This window comes from Heloderma suspectum, chromosome 2 (assembly GCF_057233095.1).
Source record: "Heloderma suspectum isolate Gila_16-S chromosome 2, 16-S_ref, whole genome shotgun sequence".
Lineage (NCBI taxonomy): Eukaryota > Metazoa > Chordata > Lepidosauria > Squamata > Helodermatidae > Heloderma > Heloderma suspectum.
Genome location: NC_139459.1, coordinates 356,127,447 through 356,144,780, shown reverse-complemented (window position 1 = coordinate 356,144,780; position 17,334 = coordinate 356,127,447). Strand labels below are relative to the sequence as shown.

Sequence of the window (17,334 nt, the reverse complement as noted above, 5' to 3'; positions counted from 1 at the left end):
ATTTGGATCTGAGCTATGATTACTGGACAAAGAAGGAGATCTTGGGGCTGTGCGGTAAACAGTTCGATGAAAATGTTGACCCAGTGTGTGTCTTCTGTGAAAAAGGAATATTCTCTGCTGGCCATCATTACATATAAAACTTAATTGTAAATAAAACACTTAATATATTCCTACAAGCCTCAAAAGGGTTATTGTAGAATTGGAAGAAGTTCAGAAAAGGGCAACGAACATTTCTGGAGTAACTCCACTGTGAGGAACGATTATAACATCTGGGACAGTTTTGCTTAAAATAAAAGGTGTTTATGGGGAGCAACGTGAAAGATGTACAAAATTATGCATGATGTGGAAGAAATGGATAGGGAGAAAAACTGTCCCATATCACTGGAAATTCATGGCAGATAACCTATCAATGGCCACTAATCATGTGGCTATCTATGACCTCCTCTACTGAGGCAGGATGCCTATGTATACATGTTGCTTGGGAATATGAGCGGCAGGGTGTTCTTGTGCTCACATCCTTCTTGCAGGGTCCCCACAGGCAGTTGGTTGGGCTGGACAAGAAAGGCCTTTGCTGGACTAGATAGGCTTTTGGCCAGGTTCAGCAGGGCTCTTATGTTCCTATCATAGGTGGATATCATTGGGATGCCCTCAAAATGTCAAGGCTACTCTTGCACAAAGCCCAAACAGGTTCGATCCCCTTTGAAGCAGCCACTCTCCTGGCACATCTCATCCACATCTGCCAAGTAATAAACAAGTTCCTGGCAGTTCTCATTAGAAAGAAAGGAAGACCAAAAGTCACATGCAGACACACACACACAGAGCATGGAAAATCCTGGATGAAGTTTTCTGGAACTTGAAGGATACAAACATCCCCAATGGGGCAATTATGCCTACACATATCATCCATGTGAGTCAATGGGAGCAGGAAGCCTCAGATTTCCAAACCATGACTCAGGTTTGACAATGACTCAAAGCAGACTGGCTGGCGCCAAATCAGTCTGAGCAGAATGGGGCTGGTTTCCAAGCACTGAATCTGTGTCAGTGCACACTTACACTGGGGGTCAGTGCACACCTCTACTCTGCAGCAGTTCCCCATCTTTCCCCAGCAAGGGTTGTCAGTGATGCCTTGTTCTAGGAAGGGCTGGGGGGGGGGGATTTTCAACTGGGTCCATTCACTGGGGGAAAATTACATAAAAAAGAAATGTGGATTCTTGTCCACAAACCTATATGTCATAATAAATATGTAATTGTTTCAGATGCGCAAGACTCTTTATCCTTATTATAGAATGGAAGAGATTCAAAGGTAATTTAATTATGAGGAATATTTTATATATATTCTGGAGAGTCTGTTGGATGCAGGTTGAGAGAAGGCTCTCTCTCTGGATATGGAGTGTACACCCATTCCATGTTTGTTTTTACTTTTACAAAGAAAAAAAATGTTGGATCTAGCCTTAAGTAACCCGACTTACATCCCATTGAAATCAATGTGAAATTTAGCCCTGATTTAAGTCCCATTGATTGCAGTGGCATTTCAGTATGACTGACTTATGGTGCTTCCACAAGATGATTTTTATCGGAGGAGCAACTGCTGATGTCTTCATTTTGTAACCCTCCCATGTTTCACCAACTCCTGTTGTTGTGGCTGTTTTCATACCATATAGATGTACATTAAGTAAACAAACAAACAAACACCAGTCCATATAGCTGCAGAGTGACTTTGGAGTGCTAGTATTGGGAGTCCTCCACAGAAAAGCACCCCTAATCTAGATTCAAACCATTATCAAACACTGAAAACTCACTGCACCCTTTGTACTGTTTCAAACTCCCCTGTGCAGAGGTGACAGGAGGACCAAAGTAATAAGGGAAGTAAAACCTCTCTCAAACCATGTTCAGTTCTTTTGGAAGTACTGCCTGTCTCCAGCCTTACTTGGTGATGCCCAGCCCAATGCCACCTTCTGGGTTTCTCTGGCCAAGTGGAAGCAGACTCAGCCTACATCCCTCACCACCATTCATATATACCTGTGGGATCTTGTAGATGTCCAACATGGCTGAAATCTTGGTGGAGATTTCAGAGTCGGCCCCTTCAAGGACTGCCAGGAGGACACTCTGTCTTCCACAGCTGAAGTTTGGAACACTTTGCCCCCCAATAGACTGCAGATCTACCATGGCCTCATAAGTCATTTTTGCATTGAAATAGTTCTCATAGACATTGTAGCCCAGGGTGACATTGGGCAAGAGCCTCGGATTCTGGTTGATCTCACGAATGGCAAACAAGAAGGACAGGATGGACCAGTACCTCATTTCTTTTGCACTGTAACAAATACAGATGTCATCAGATTTTCATTCTCTAGTCCATGAAAGCGTATGACATTCTTGCATCATTTATTAACAGGGCCTTTCTAGGCAATAGAATTCCCTGCACTTTACTCTAAGAACTACACTCTCATTGACATAAATGGGAATTTTCTACCCAATTCAGAGGGCTGTATCCACACCGGGGGGGGGGATTTCTGTGAGGAGCATGACAGTGAGGGAAAGGTATACACTCCCACTCCCTCCCCCTTTGAAGTCATGTACCTAATAGTCATGCACCTAGTAGAGATTCACTGTGTCCCCTCTGCTAAAAAGGAAAATCTGGAGAATAGGAATTCAGAGTTGGGCACATCATCACTTACGAGGGAAATGGTGTAGAGGGAGGCTCTGAGAACACAAATGGATCAAATGCAGTGTTCGCAGTAGATGTGATCCCTCCGATCAGGTACTGTCCTGGCCTGTAAAAATTAAATGGCCTGTTTTCTTCATTTATCCCACTCAATGGGCATTTTGTCTTCAGCATCCTGCATGGAACATGGAGCAAGAGAAGAAGCAATAGCAGCAGCAGCATGCTGGGAAGTTCAGCTACAGTCCCCTTCTGCTTCCCCTGTGTCTGCACACAGAGACACAAAACCCTGGGACTGGTCTGAGGAACAACGAATGAGGAGCCAGCCTCTCTCCCCGCTTCAGTGCCTTGACTAATGAAGCTGTGGAGTGGCCTCGGCAAGGAAGGGGCCATAGGGGGCCTAGCTACAGATTGCCAAAAAAGAGGACAAAAACAGTTGCATATGCAATTTTATATGCCTAGGTGCAGATGCAGAAATAATAACTAATGTTTAAATGGAAATATAAGACATCTCACCACAGTGGAGAGACTGCCTAGGTGACCTGTGGACTTGCTCAGTTTGCTGTCAAGGTTCTATTGCTAGGGATCTTCAAGGCCCCTGTGTCTTCTTCATCCTTATGGTTCTTTATTTCTAAACCAGACATGGTGGAGAAAGCCAACATAAGAGGGAACACCTTCAAATGCAGGACTGTCCTCTGCTAGCTCTCCAAAATGGAAGATTGTCCTCTGTAATGTAGGACACTTGGCCACCCTAGATGGGGATGCTCATGCTATGAAACCTCACACTGGCCTAGAGCCTGCCTTCCCTGCATCTCTCCCCAGGCTCTGAGAGGCTCAGAAGCTATTTATGCACCAGTGTTTCAAGTTCAGATATGAAGAGTCACCAACGATTGCTCTTGATCCAAGGTTCCTTGCATCATTTTCAAAAGTGATCTTTGGACATCAAAATCCCTCAAGCTTTGGTGAGAAGTGGAATAAATAACCATGATTTGTATAATTATAAGAGAGCAGAAATCACTCCTGCAAAATTGTTGACTCTCTCTGGCTCCTTGGGCAGGTGCCCATCTGGAGAAAACGTGTTTGCACCATTCACTGGTGCAATTCTATTTCATGATTCAGCGAGGCAGCCACTCAACACACTTTGACTGGCATTAGCTAGTTAACTTCACATTTTATTTCATTTTTTTAAAGCAACTGACCATTTCTGAAGTTGTGTCTGCTTGGTTCATGAATCAATATACTTCAATATTTATACTGGACATTGCAGTGGATGTCATTGTTTGGCCCACCTTGGGGTGGTTTTACTCAGCCCTGGACCACTTGGTAGGTGCCATCCTGGTGTTCAAGGAGTTTAAAGAGATTACTGGGGAAAACGGCTTATCCTTCTCCATGAATACAACCCTTAACTCTGGCTTCCCATATATCCAGGAAACAGGATACAGGAGTTCCAAAGACAAGGGTCATGTCAAAATTCAACTGACCTTCAGGGAAACAAAACAAAACAAATTCTTTATGTATTTAGTGTTACAATATGTCAAAAAAATTAGTGAATGGATGAATTCATGTATTAATTAATTCATTCATGTATTTAAACTATTTCTTGGCCCCCTTTCAGGGTAGATTCCCCCCAGTGGCTAACAACAATAAAATACATGAAAACAATTAAAATATTAAAGGTGAAAAAATACAAAAACCATAAAACAACAGTAAAAGTCAACAATAAAAACAACAACAATGTATTATGGTCACAGATCATCAAAATCAATATGAAACCTATAAAACACAATTAAAACTAGTACAATGACAAAATACAATGTTCCTTCTTTCAAGAAAATAACATTTTTCCTCCTCTGCATTGAAATCATGGGAAACCCTTGCAACGACACAAGAAGTCGCATCCCTTCAACAAGCTGATACCAAAGTGGCAGAGCTGCTTCCTGGAAGGCTGTTAATCATGGGGAAATCAGCTCTTCTCTGCATTCCCTATAGATGTTACAATGTAAGAAAATGTGTTCAACTGATTCTGTTCCTCCAGCACCAGAGAAACATATTTGTTCACTAATCAGGATCTTACTAAATCATCCACTTAATAGTGCCGATGGCAGCCTAGTAAAACTGGCAAGAGCAAATGCACTTCTGTACTTTGGGACGGTTGATGTGTACAGATGTGGAGCTGCAGTGATCCCGTAATTTTTAGAATCATTATATTTAGTATAAAGTGATGGAGAACAAGCTTCATTTGCAGCAGTTCTCAGATGCTGTAGATCTACGTCGATTAGCCTTTGAACAACAAGAAATTGGGCCTTCTCAAGCCCATCATTGCCCTGGACTTCCACAGAGAAGCCTAGCCTATGTACTTCCTTCTCAGTTGCTCTCATCCAGCAGGCAACAGAGGAATCTGAAAGCAGTAAGGAGAGATGGTTGTCAGGAACTGCTAGGAAGAATAAACTTAACCACCATTTGGAGGCATCAATCCATACCTTGCATTCAACTGATTGGATACCCACTTCCAGATAGACTGCTGGGTTCCCCACACCAGAAGGAAGGCCCAATAGCTTCCTAATGAATATAGGCTGGACTCTTTCCCTTTGGGAATAGAATCCCGACATCCAAACAGGAATGCCATGAGTGAGCTGGCCAGTGTCTTAGCTTTGTAAATTTGTATTGCAGAGGGGATGAATTGACCACCTTGCAGAAAGAAAAATCTTGAGATCAGCTGCTGGCTAAGGTTTGCTGAATCAATCACCTGCCTATGTTGCTCAGACCAGAATCTGGTGCTCTGCATATGTATGCCTTGGTATTTTATGTGGGAGACTTGCTTGATGCTGTTACCATTTGAAGGAAGCCCATTTATATTGTTTACAGGCTTTTGAGAACACTAAAACTTTAGACTTGCTGTAATTGATGGTCAGGCTGTTCTCGGAGCAATAAATCACAAATGCAGACAAAAAGCGACTTAACCCAGTTCTGGAAAGTGACAGCAGTACAGCATCATCAGCATGGAAAATTAGAGGTATCTTAGTATTGGATAGCTTGAGAGCATGGGAGTCAAAATTGCAAAGATAAGAGGCCAAATACAAATAAATTGATAAATAAATAATAAATCAATAACGGCAGTGAAAAGCTGCCCACCAGGAACTGAGGGATGTTTCTCTGCCAAGTGAGCTAACACACAACAATGGTCTAAAGTTGAATGGCCAGCTTTACACTCAATCTGGTCCTCACCTATTATACTATTCAATTATCGAAACACCTGCCAGTTTAAAAGACCAGATGATAAGACTATCTCACGTTGGTCCAAACTCCACAAAGCCAGGAAACCGGAAGCTAAGGCTGATGCCTGAGCAGTACAGTTGCTTCATAAGGCAATGCAGGACCAGGACAACACGGAGCATCTTTGCTGGTCCCAGGCACTCCACCCTCCCCATGTGGATTTGGGACTGAAAGACCCAGGAAAAGTGTGGGTGCTTGGAGGGTAAGGTGTAAGCAAGCACAATTTGTGACAATGTACAACATCATGAGTGATCACGGGGCACGTCGGATAAGGCATCAGCCTTAGCTTCCAATTTCCTGGCTTTATGGAGTTTGGACCAACGTGAGATAGCCTTATCATCTGGTCTTTTAAACCAGCAGGTTTTTTGATGATTGAATTTCCTTGGTTTTTGAAAAAAAAGTCTCCCCAAGGTACACATACACACACACACACCACTCTGTCTGTCTGTCTGTCTGTCTGTCTGTCTGTCTGTCTGTCTGTCTTCCTCTCTCTGTGTCTTTGCAATGTTAAGAAGAACCATGCTGGATAAGACCAAGGGTCTAGCATTCTATACACACAGTGGCCAACCAGCTGACTGCCCACAAAGAATTCACAAGCAGGACATGAGTGCAACAGCTAGGGATGTTAGAGAATTCTGCCATGGATCTCAGGGGGGCTGAATTCCAGTGAATTTGGCCAGCCAGAATCTGTGGTGGAACGGAGCCCCCCGCCCCATCACCCCATGAAAGCCCCTCGAAACGGAGCCTACCTGGCTGCGGCTGTGGTTCCGGCAGCGGTTGCAGCTCCGGCCACTGCCAGGCTGCTGCAGCCGCAAATGGCAGCCATCATAGCAGCCGCCATTTCAGTCCCTAGGCCGGCCCGTGATAGGCTATGTATATATTTACATAGTCTATCACGGCTAAAGCAGGGATGCAAATGGCATCTCCTTCGCCATTTGCGTCCCTGCTTTATCCGTGATAGGCTACATAAATATTTACATAGGCTGTTACGGGCTTGCGTAGGGATGCAAATGGCATTCCCTATGCAGGACGCCATTTGCGTCCGCACCAGTCCAGCAGCCGCTGGAGGTCCCTTTGCGGGCTGTCCTGGCCGGCGGCTCCACGGCCTGGCCGTGGAGTGGAGCCGGTTGGGCAGGATTCCGAGGGAAAGAACGGATCGCCTCGCCCCACCTGCGGATCCCGGCGGAGCCAGCTAAGCGGAGTTTCGTACACCACTAGCAACAGCACCCTCCTGCCCATGTTCCCCAGGAACTGGTGTACCTAGGCATGCTGCTTCTGATACTGGACACAGCTATAGCCATTGTTACTAGCAGCCCTTGATACCCTCCTCCTCCATGAACCTGTCCAATGCCCCTTAAAGTCATCCAAATTAATGGCCATCACTACATCTTGTGGCAGCAAATTCCATGGTTTAAGTACACACTAGGGATGGGGGAGAAATCCTCCATGGACCCCAGTGAGGCCGGAGTCAAAACAACCCAGCCCGGTTGAACCGTAAAGGCCTTTGGTTAAGCTAAATGCAGCCATTTATGTAGGAGTGCACGAAAGCCACTTACCTGGTCTCGCAGCTTGCTTCGCGGTGGGGGGGAGGCGCTTCGCTGCCCCCCCGAAGTTCAGGCCGGGGGGGGAGGCTTCCCACCTCGCCCGGCCGAAGTTCAGGACAGGGGGAAGGCTTCCCGCCTCGCCCGGCCGAAATTCAGGACGGGGAGGAGGCGCCTCGCCTCGCCCGGCCGCGAAATAAAAAGTTAAAAAAAAAAAGCCCCCGTGATAGGCTACATAACGATTAACGTAGCCTATCACGGCTAGATCTGCAAAGTCAGCCATGATAGGCTACGTTTATCGTCACGTAGCCTATCACGGGTGACTTAAAAAAAAAAAAGCGCGTACGCAAATGGCGGCCCCCATAGAGAGCCGCCATTCGCGTTCCTTATTTGGTCGCTGTAGTCTACGGAAATCTTTACGTAGACTACGGAGAAAATAAGGGCAATGCAAATAGCGTTGCCCTTATTTTTGCCGTTGTCTACGTAATCTTTACGTAGACTACAGCGACCAAATAAGGAACGTGAATGGCAGCTCCCTATGGGGGCCGCCATTAGCTGTACGCGCTTTTTTTTTTAAAGTCACCCGTGATAGGCTACGTGACGATTAACGTAGCCTATCTTGGCTGACTTTGCAAATCTAGCCATGATAGGCTACGTTAATCGTCACGTAGCCTATCACGGGGGCGTTTTTTTTTTTTTTTTTACTTTTATTGGAATGGCGGCGGCGGCAGCCAGTCGAAAGACCGGCTGCCGCCTCTGCCCCTGTCGAAGTCCTGACAAACCGCCACCGGGACCCGCCGCCGGGAGGGACATTCGGGAAAGGTAAGTCCCGTCCCGGGGGGGGTGTGCGGGGGCAGGGGGGGTGAGGAGAATTTCTCCCCGAAACTACTTCAGGGGGCCGCACACGTTGGCACTCGGCCCCCCGAAGTTTTGGGGAGAAATTCTACCCCATCCCTACATTTATGGCTGTATTTAGCTTAAACTAAAACCTTTAGGGCTGCAAATGGCATAGTGGATGCCATTTGCATCCGCAGTCAATCCTCCCTGCCAGTGATAAGGCAATCAATGGCAGTCATATTGCTCGTGCTCCGGAGCCAGCCGGCTAGGATTCTGGGAGGGAGGGACGGATCGCCTCCCCACCCCCGCTGACAACCCCCCCCAGACCCAGAGATAAGCATCCCGCACATCCCTACTACACACTGTGTGAAGATGTCCTTCTTTTTACCTGTCCTGAACCTCCCACCAATCAGCTTCACGAGTTGACCCCAGGTTATCTTTACACGAGATGTGTAATCACCAAATATCCAACCCCTATAGCATGACATCACAGGACAAGGACAAATCTGTCACACTTATAGCCATACTCTACATCAGCCTTCCCCACAATGGGGCCATCCCAGATGTGCTGGACCAATCCCAGCATCAATCAACCGTCTGTTAGAACAGCACACAAAGGAAGACCATCATTGCCATGCTGGACAAAGTAGGTGTACTTCTGTCACAAGCAGTCTTTTGGTTTCAGAATTAGATGCTCCTTTTTATTCAGGTCCGGCCTCAATACAATAATTTAGCGCTTGGGGAGAAAGATGCAACCCAGCAATCCCAAACTGGAGGCCAAGATGGAGGAAACCTGCATAGCCACCATGTATTTCCCTTTGGTGCTCAGGTAGGTCGGCACAAATGACACCCAAACACTGCAAAAGACCAACATACTGAAGGTGATCAACTGGGCTTCATTGAATGCCCCAGGCAGCTTCCTGGCTAAGAAAGCCGCCATGAAGCAGATGGCAGCCAGGAAGCCCATGTAGCCAAGAGCACTATAAAGCATGATGGCAGATGCTTCATTGCATTGCAGGATGATCTGACCAGTCTGGGAATGCATGTTGGAGTCTGGGAATGGAGGATAGATCCCCAGCCAGAGGATACAGATGCCCATCTAGGGATGTACGAAAGACACTTACCATTTTGTGGATCTGCTTCGAGATGGGGCGCTCCATCCCTCCCCCTGGAGTCCTCCAACTCCAACCATGGAACTAATGTAAAGCTGGAAATGTCTCAGGAAAGGGTGAAGCTAGAATGTCATGGGAAAAACATCCATTTGGTAAAGAGGAAATTCTGTTGTACGTACATCTTGGCTCTCCACATGGGGACCTCTAATCTGCAGCAAGTCTTCCAGGACGATGAGCCCTGCTCAAGCATTGTGCCTCAACATGGTATCTTAGCCTGTCTGCAGAATTCCCAGTTGCCTGGAGAGTTCTACTCATGTTCAAGCGAATGTGCATACATGGTGCTTCCAGGCCTTGCAGCTCAAGGCAAAGTGGGGCAGTTCTGGTAAGTCTCTAAATCCAGCCAGGTTGTGATCTCTCCATGGCAAATACACAGTCTTTGCTTCCATACCCAGATCATCATCATCCCATTATACATAACCAAAAACCAGAGGGAGATCATCTGACACAGCCAGAGGCAGTGGGTCTTTCAGGGCGGGAGGGTCAGATACCACCCAGGAGTCATGTCATATGAAAAAAATAGAGCATAAAATGGAGATTGTTCTTCCAACCCCACCAAATCGCCTGCCTTTATTTGAAAAAGAAGCTTTGCTGAGGCACTTCCCTGTGCAGCAGTCTTTGGTGGCGGCCACGGCGGCGGCAGCAGCAGCTCTGGGCTGAGCGCATCCTTTCCCAGTGGGAGCATCCTTTCTAGGGGAGGACGGAAGTCCCTTACCTGTCCTCGAAGGACGTTGGCGGTGGGGGGGAGGCGCTTCGCTGGTCCCCCAGCGAAGTTCAGGCCGGGGGGGGAGGCTTCCCGCCTCGGCCCGGCTGAAATTCAGGCCGGGGGGGAGACTTCCCGCCTCGCCCTGGCCGAAATTCAGGCCGGGGAGGAGGCTTCCCTCCTCGCCCGGCCGCGAACGCGGAAGTTAAAAAAAAAAAAAAAAAGCGCCCCCTGATAGGCTACGTGACGATTCATGTAGCCTATCACGGCTAGATCTGCAAAGTCAGCCATGATAGGCTACGTCAATCATCACGTAGCCTATCACGGGTGACTTTAAAAAAAAAAAAAGAGCGCGTACGCTAATGGCGGCCCCCATAGGGAGCCGCCATTCGCGTTCCTTATTTAGTCGCCGTAGTCTACGTAAATGTTTACGTAGACTATGGCGAAAATAAGGGCAACGCAAATAGTGTTGCCCTTATTTTCACCGTAGTCTACGTAAACATTTACGTAGACTACAGCGACCAAATAAGGAATGGGAATGGCGGCTCCCTATGGGGGCCGCCATTATCCGTACACACTTTTTTTTTTTTTTAAAGTCACCCGTGATAGGCTACGTGATGATTGAGTAGCCTATCACGGCTGACTTTGCAAATCTAGCCGTGATAGGCTACGTTAATCGTCATGTAGCCTATCAGGGGGCGTTTTTTTTTTCTTTTATTGCAATGGCGGCGGCGGAAGCCGGTCAAAAGACCAGCTGCCGCTCCCGCCCCGCTCGAACACCCGCCGAACCGCTGGCCGGACCCGCCGCCGGGAGGGACATTCGGCGAAGGTAAGTCCCGTCCCGGGGGGGGTGCAGGGGGTGGGGGGTGCGGAGGATTTCTCCCAGAAACTTGTTCGGGGGGCCGAACACGTTGGCGCTCGGACCCCCGAAGTTTCGGGGAGAAATTCTCCGCCAACCCTATTCCTTTCCTCAACTGTGAATGCTCACGCAGGCGCAGAGCCCTGAAATGTTCTGAGGCTGCCCAGTTTCCTGGGCTGAGGCTGCTACCTTTAGGCACATGTATAATAATAATAATAATAATAATAATAATATTAATATTAGTAGTAATAGTAATAATACCCATACCACCACTACCACTACTACTAGTACTATCAAATTTGCTCACTGCAAGCACTGAGCGTGTACCACCTGGTTGGAGAAGACCCCTTCTGTCCGTCCGCAAGGGAGGGGATCTATTGGCCAATGGGGTTGTCTCCATTCAAGGCAGTCCTGGCCTGGTCACTGGCTGAGCAAAGCCAGCCAATAGCTATGCTTAAAAAGAGGTGCAAAAGGCAAGAAATGAGTGAGTGAGTGAGTGAGTGAGCGAGCGAGCGATCGAGCGAGCAAGTGTATGTGTGCGCTCATGCTTGCTTTCTTGCTTGCTCTTTCTCTGTGTACCAAGAGGAGCCAGCTCAGTGAAATCCTGGCATGTAAATAGGGTATGGTGGAGGTGGTGGAATATATAATTCATCCTCCTCATCATCATCATTGCTGTCTTAAATCTGGACTCAGCCACAAATTGCTTTCTGTCTGGTGCTCTGGAGAAATAGGTGTGTGTGTGGGGGGGGGGGGTTGTAAGAGAGAGGGAGTAGAGGTTAACAGGGGTTGTGGAGCAATCCTATAAGTCTACTAAGAAGTAAGTCTCTCTAAATTCAATGGGAGTTACTCCCATGTAAGTCTGCATACGTTTGAATCCTTAAGGAAAGAGGATAGATGTGTCTCTCTATGTGAATGCCTTGCTATGTGAGTAGGGCATATGAAAAGCAAGAGGTTTTCCCGATTTTGAATGGGTGATATGAGTTGTAAAAGTTGGTGTCCGACTTCAGGCTCCCTCCCCAGGGTCTGAGTAAGGTAAGTACTCAAGGGGAGTGCAGGATGCGTCTGCTCTGTAGTGCACATGCATGCTAATATGCGCGCGCAGTGGTGCGATTCACAGATGGCTATTTTACATAGCTTACAGGAGATGTATATGAACATGGTGTAAGACAATTACGTTTTCCTAGTTGGAATTATTTTCTTCATTGTATTACAATGGTTACGCTGAGATATCGCGATTGGCCCAGATCAGCCAGAGATCAATGGGCAGCATTTGCTAGTCCACCTCAGGAAGCAAAATCTCCTGGGCCAGCAAGTCTGTGAATCCTGTTCGGCTGTTGCATCCGAATGAGGCAGAGTCAGTTTATATCTCTTTCTTGAGTGTGTGTGTGTGTGTGTGTGTGTGTGTACGAGAGAGGGCATGGCTGTATGTTTCTGTGTTCTGTAGATGTGTGCTGCATCTTGTCAAAGGAAAAGCTTGTGTTTGTACCTCAGTTTTCAGTTTCTGCCATGGAAGAGATCGAAGTCCTTTGATGCTTCCAGGAAAGCATGGAAGATGATTTCCACAAAAATATGTAGTGAAAAAAGGTTTTGCATTAATATTGTACACTGTCAACCCTCTCTCTCCCTCTGTGTGTGCGTATGTGCGTATGTGACATGTGAGTTCAGTATTGCTGCAGCGTACAAGGCTCACTGGAGATGGCCACCCGTTTCCTCCACGTCATGCAGAATGCAAGCCTGGGTCCCATCCTGGCTTTCAGCTGGCCGAGGCTGTGCAGCCCTGAGAATATTGTTATTTGAAGTGGCAGCATCATGATTTTGTATGATTGTGGGTTGTTTCTGGAAGAAGAGAATGTGGATCCAAAGAGTGCTTTTCTGTGGCTGTGATTTCCCCAGCCCTTATTTTGCATGTACAATCGTACTTTGTATGTACAGTTCTTCCTTTCCGTGGTATGGGTTGCTGGCTGTTGGGGATACAAAGAATGTTCCACCTCCTGTAAACGGTTGGTTCCACCTCTGCTGGCCTAACACCCCCCCCCCCGCCTGCCCCATCATGATATTAGCCACTGGCCTCCTAGTGATACAGCCAGGAAGGTCTAAGCCAGTTGCAACAGAGCAGCCTGTGCATGAATATTGAACTGAGTCAACACAGTGACCTTAAGAGGCCCCGACATCCCACCTGAGACCACCCCGGCAAGCCCATGTTGGCAGATTGTTGAGTAGTGGGCTACGTGGTACAGGCACAGAATCCCCGTTTGTTCCTCAACACCTTTTCAAAATGAAAACTCAAAAATAAAAGGATTCCTGACAGAGGCACCCGACAGACCACAGTATGTCTGCTGCCACATCCCTGCCCCCAATTGGGTTCAAATCCCCACTGTGGTTTTACTAACAAGCGTGCTAGCTTAACCTAAAGTACAGGGCTGTTGTGAGGACAAAAACTGGGTCAGAGTTCCTCGGGGGAAAGTGGAGGGAAAAATGGAGGCAAAGGCAACGTTTGTGAGTGAAAAAGGAATACCTGCCATGAATGTATCCTTTGAAGTGCTGACTTCTGTCCACCCACCAACCTCATTCTGTTCAGTCGAGATGAGTATGCAGCATGGAAGGTCCATGCCACAGCCTGGATGAAACTGCAAATGCTGTCGGAGTCTTGAGACAGGATCTTTTCAATCACATCTTGGGGCAATTTCTCCCAGTTCTCCTTTTCTGTACATCTTTTCCAGGCTTTCACAGACAACATCTTCCCTACATATGAACAATGAAATACTGTCTCCGAAAAGTGATTGGCAGCAATGAAAAATGAGCCCACGTTGTCATATTGTGTCCTTATGTTTTTGTAGATTAAGAAGGACACAGCAACATGGGTGTGCTGGAGATCAACCATTTTGGACAAAAAGCTCACACTGAGATCCTGCAGAGCTGTTGCAATCAAAACTTTCCCCACAGTTGATTTTCTGATCTATTCAACTCTATGAGTGATTTATACTTGAGTGATTATGATCTGAGAATCCACTGGAAAAACAACTACATTGACATGAGTGTCCATAAAATATGAAATTATGTTGACCTTCCTTTTATTCCTATCCAGCACTGGGATGCTTCCTGCGGAGGAAATGCAAATTCCTTTTTTCATGAGCACGGGTGGATCCTTACTCCGTTGTCATTGTCTGGAGCGATGAGACCGACCCAAGTCCATCTGAAATGCAGGAGCAGTTGGACAATCCCAAGGTAAGGAGGTTCTGGTTTGGGGACCATCCGGAAAAAACAAAGGGAACTCATGTCTATCCCTGGGAACTTGACTGACAAACCTGTCACTGACCTAGGAACAGGGGAAAGAAATGGGTGGCCGGTTCCCAAAAATAAGATGTGTTTTCACACTTCAGTATAACGAAGTAAGGTGACTTTTTTTTGGCAAATACACACAGATATATTCAATTTTCTCATTTCAGCTACCTGAAAAACAGGTTGAATACAGAACAAGGTTTCAAGTGGATTCTGCCGAATTTCAGCAAGCTCAAGGACGGCTTGTTCTATCATCTCTTCCAGTTCCACAGAAGGCAAACTGATCAGGCTCAGTGAAAACCAACTTGCCAGACCACTGAGGCACCTGCTGCAATACCTTCTCCCATCTTCTGGAAAGGAGGAGTTCAAGGCAGCCAAAGTTAGCATCACTGTCATGTGGCTGGGCTGGCAGCTATTTTATGTATGTATGTATGTATTTCATTTCTATACCACCCAATAGCTGAAGCTCTCTGGGCAGTTCACAAAAATTAAAACCAAAGAGCACACAGTAAAACAATATAAAACATAACAAAGTTAAAACCACTATATAGCAATACAACCAAAATAAAACCAGAGTAAAACCCAGCTGGGCCTACTGCCACCTGCCTGTGTGTGGCAACGTACAACTGTGTCTATATATCAGTGGACAGTGTGCCTTGCTGCCCCTGTGCCAGCCTCATGCAGGGAGTGGAGGGTTTGAGGAACGCAGAGATTACTCTGCCTGCGTGGCTCTCCAGCACTGCTGCCCCTCCCTTCAAACAGGAGACCTGGAACTCAGAGCCACCTCTGAAATGCCCCACGGTGCCCTACAGAGGGTTGCCAGATCTCTACTTGTGGCCTGTTATTTCCGGGCCTGGCCCATTGTCTCCAGGCTGGAAGCAGGTGTGTGGGGGGGTTTTCTCCAGGCCAGAGCTTGGCGCCAGCTGCAGATTTTTCTCCCTGCCCTTCTTTTCTTTTTTACATGTTCTCTTGGTGGTCGGCACTCTGGCACCCCGCTGCCCCAGCTTTGGTGCCGCTAACTGCTCCTCCAGGAGGGAGGGGGGATCCAGAGGGGGTGTAAAGTGTAGCCCCAAGGCCTCTTCTCTCTGCTTGGACTGAGATGAGTCCCCAGGGTGCTAAAGCCCTGTTAGCCTTCCACTCCTCACCCTTCCCCTGGTGCTCTTTCACTGGATGGAGGGAGAGGCCAGTGCTGGGCCGAAAATTTCTCCTACATTTTTGTCAACTGCTCTCTTTCAATTTGATCGAAGAGAAATTGCTTTGGAAAGGAAATTCAATGGTGAAGAAATTTTGGTGAAATTCTCATGAGTTGGGGCTGGATTTCTTGGGATTATCTTAGTAAGTAGTGAGCACACGAGCCCTATTTTTCATTGTACGATCATCTCCCTGGCAGCTGGCAGCCTCTGCAGCTTCCCACACTTCAATTAAAGCCCAGTGGAAGATATCGTGAGGGAATTTCTGCCATGGGGCTTTTTCCAGTCAAGACATGCTGGCCATCTAGGAGGCCAGATGTGATTAGACAAGCTCAAAAATAAATTGCAAAATATCCAGAATGAAGTAGAACAATGGAAGCCTCTTTCACGGTGTGAGAAAACTTCTGGGAAATTGGAGCACAGATTTTGGGAGAGCAAATGTCCACCTCATCCCTGGAGCAAGACTTGAGCCCATTAATCTGTGTCCTGCATTCTGGGATGATTGAGAAGATATCTTGGCCTTCCTCTCTGTGATAGGGATGTACAAATCCCCTACCTGCCAGTTGGGGGGGGGGTTCACAGGGCGCGGGAGGCGATCCTCACCCGCTGGCTCCTCTCTGCAGCAATTCCCCAGAGCCGCCGGCCAGCTCCGAAGCACCAGCAATACGGCCGCCATGCCATATCGCAGGCCGAAGGGCACTTGACTAGAGATGGACGAAAGTCCCTTACCTCGTCCCGCAGCTTTTTTCAGGGTGGGGGGGAGGCGCTTTGGTTCTCCCCAAAAAATTCTTGGCGGGTGGGGAGGCGCCCCACCCCTCCCTGCCGAAATTCAGGCCGGGGGGGAGGCGCCCCATCTCTCCACGCCGAAGTTCTGGCCAGGGGGAAGCGCCCCGTCTCCCCGGCCGCAAAATAAAAAAATAAAGTGTAAAAAAAAAAAATGATAGGCTACGTAAAGATTTACGTAGCCTATCATGGCTAGATTTTCAAAGTCAGCCGTGATAGGCTATGTAAAGATTTACGTAGCCTATCACGGCTGACTTTGGGGGGAAAAAAAGCGAATATGCAAATAGCGGCGCCCATGGGCGCCGCCATTTGCATACACCCTTTTTTTTTTTTTCAAAGTCAGCCGTGATAGGCTACGTAAAGATTTATGTAGCCAATCACAGCTGACTTTGAAAATCTAGCCGTGATAGGCTATGGAAATCGTTACGTAGCCTATCACGTGGTTTTTTGTTTTGTTTTTTGTTTTATACTTTACGGGGAAATGGCGACGGTGGCAGCCGGTCAGAAGACTGGCTGCTGCCGCCGCTGAAACGCCCGCCGAAACGCCGCTGGGACCCGACGCCGAAAGGGACATTCGATAGAGGTAAGTCCCATCCCGGGGGGGGTGGGGGGAGGGCGGAGAATTTCACCACCAATTTCAGGGGGGCGAATGCGTTGGCATTCGGCCTCCCAGAGATTCGTGGAGAAATTCTCCGCCATCCCTACGACTTGACTGACTGCGGACACAAATGGCATCCAGGACAAGGTCAGTCAAGTCCCCTTCAGCCAGTCATACGGCATGGCGGCTGTATTGCTGGCAATCCGGAGCCGGAGGAGGCAGAGATAAGTCTGCGGGGAGGCAGAGATAAGTCTTCTGTTCTGCCACGGACTCCGGGGGGGGGGGCGATTCTTTAGAATCCGGCCTAACTGGAGTCCATGGCAGAACTCTCCACCATCCCTACCCTGTGAACCTTGACAGAAGGACCTCTCACTGCCCTCCTCCCATCTGTCTCAGGTAGCTGATGCAAGATGGGAAGGAGAGACAAGAAGGATGACTTCTCT

General features: G+C 47.7%; 1 long non-coding RNA gene across 1 annotated transcript; it reads right to left on the bottom strand.

Annotated features, from left to right (window-relative positions):
* Positions 1–3,806: 3,806 nt before the first annotated feature.
* Positions 3,807–10,382, bottom strand: LOC146355527 (uncharacterized). The gene is made up of 3 exons (XR_014787452.1): positions 10,195–10,382; positions 9,435–9,544; positions 3,807–5,057 (listed from the first exon to the last, which is right to left on the bottom strand). It is a non-coding gene; the product is annotated as an uncharacterized LOC146355527 (long non-coding RNA).
* Positions 10,383–17,334: the final 6,952 nt, after the last annotated feature.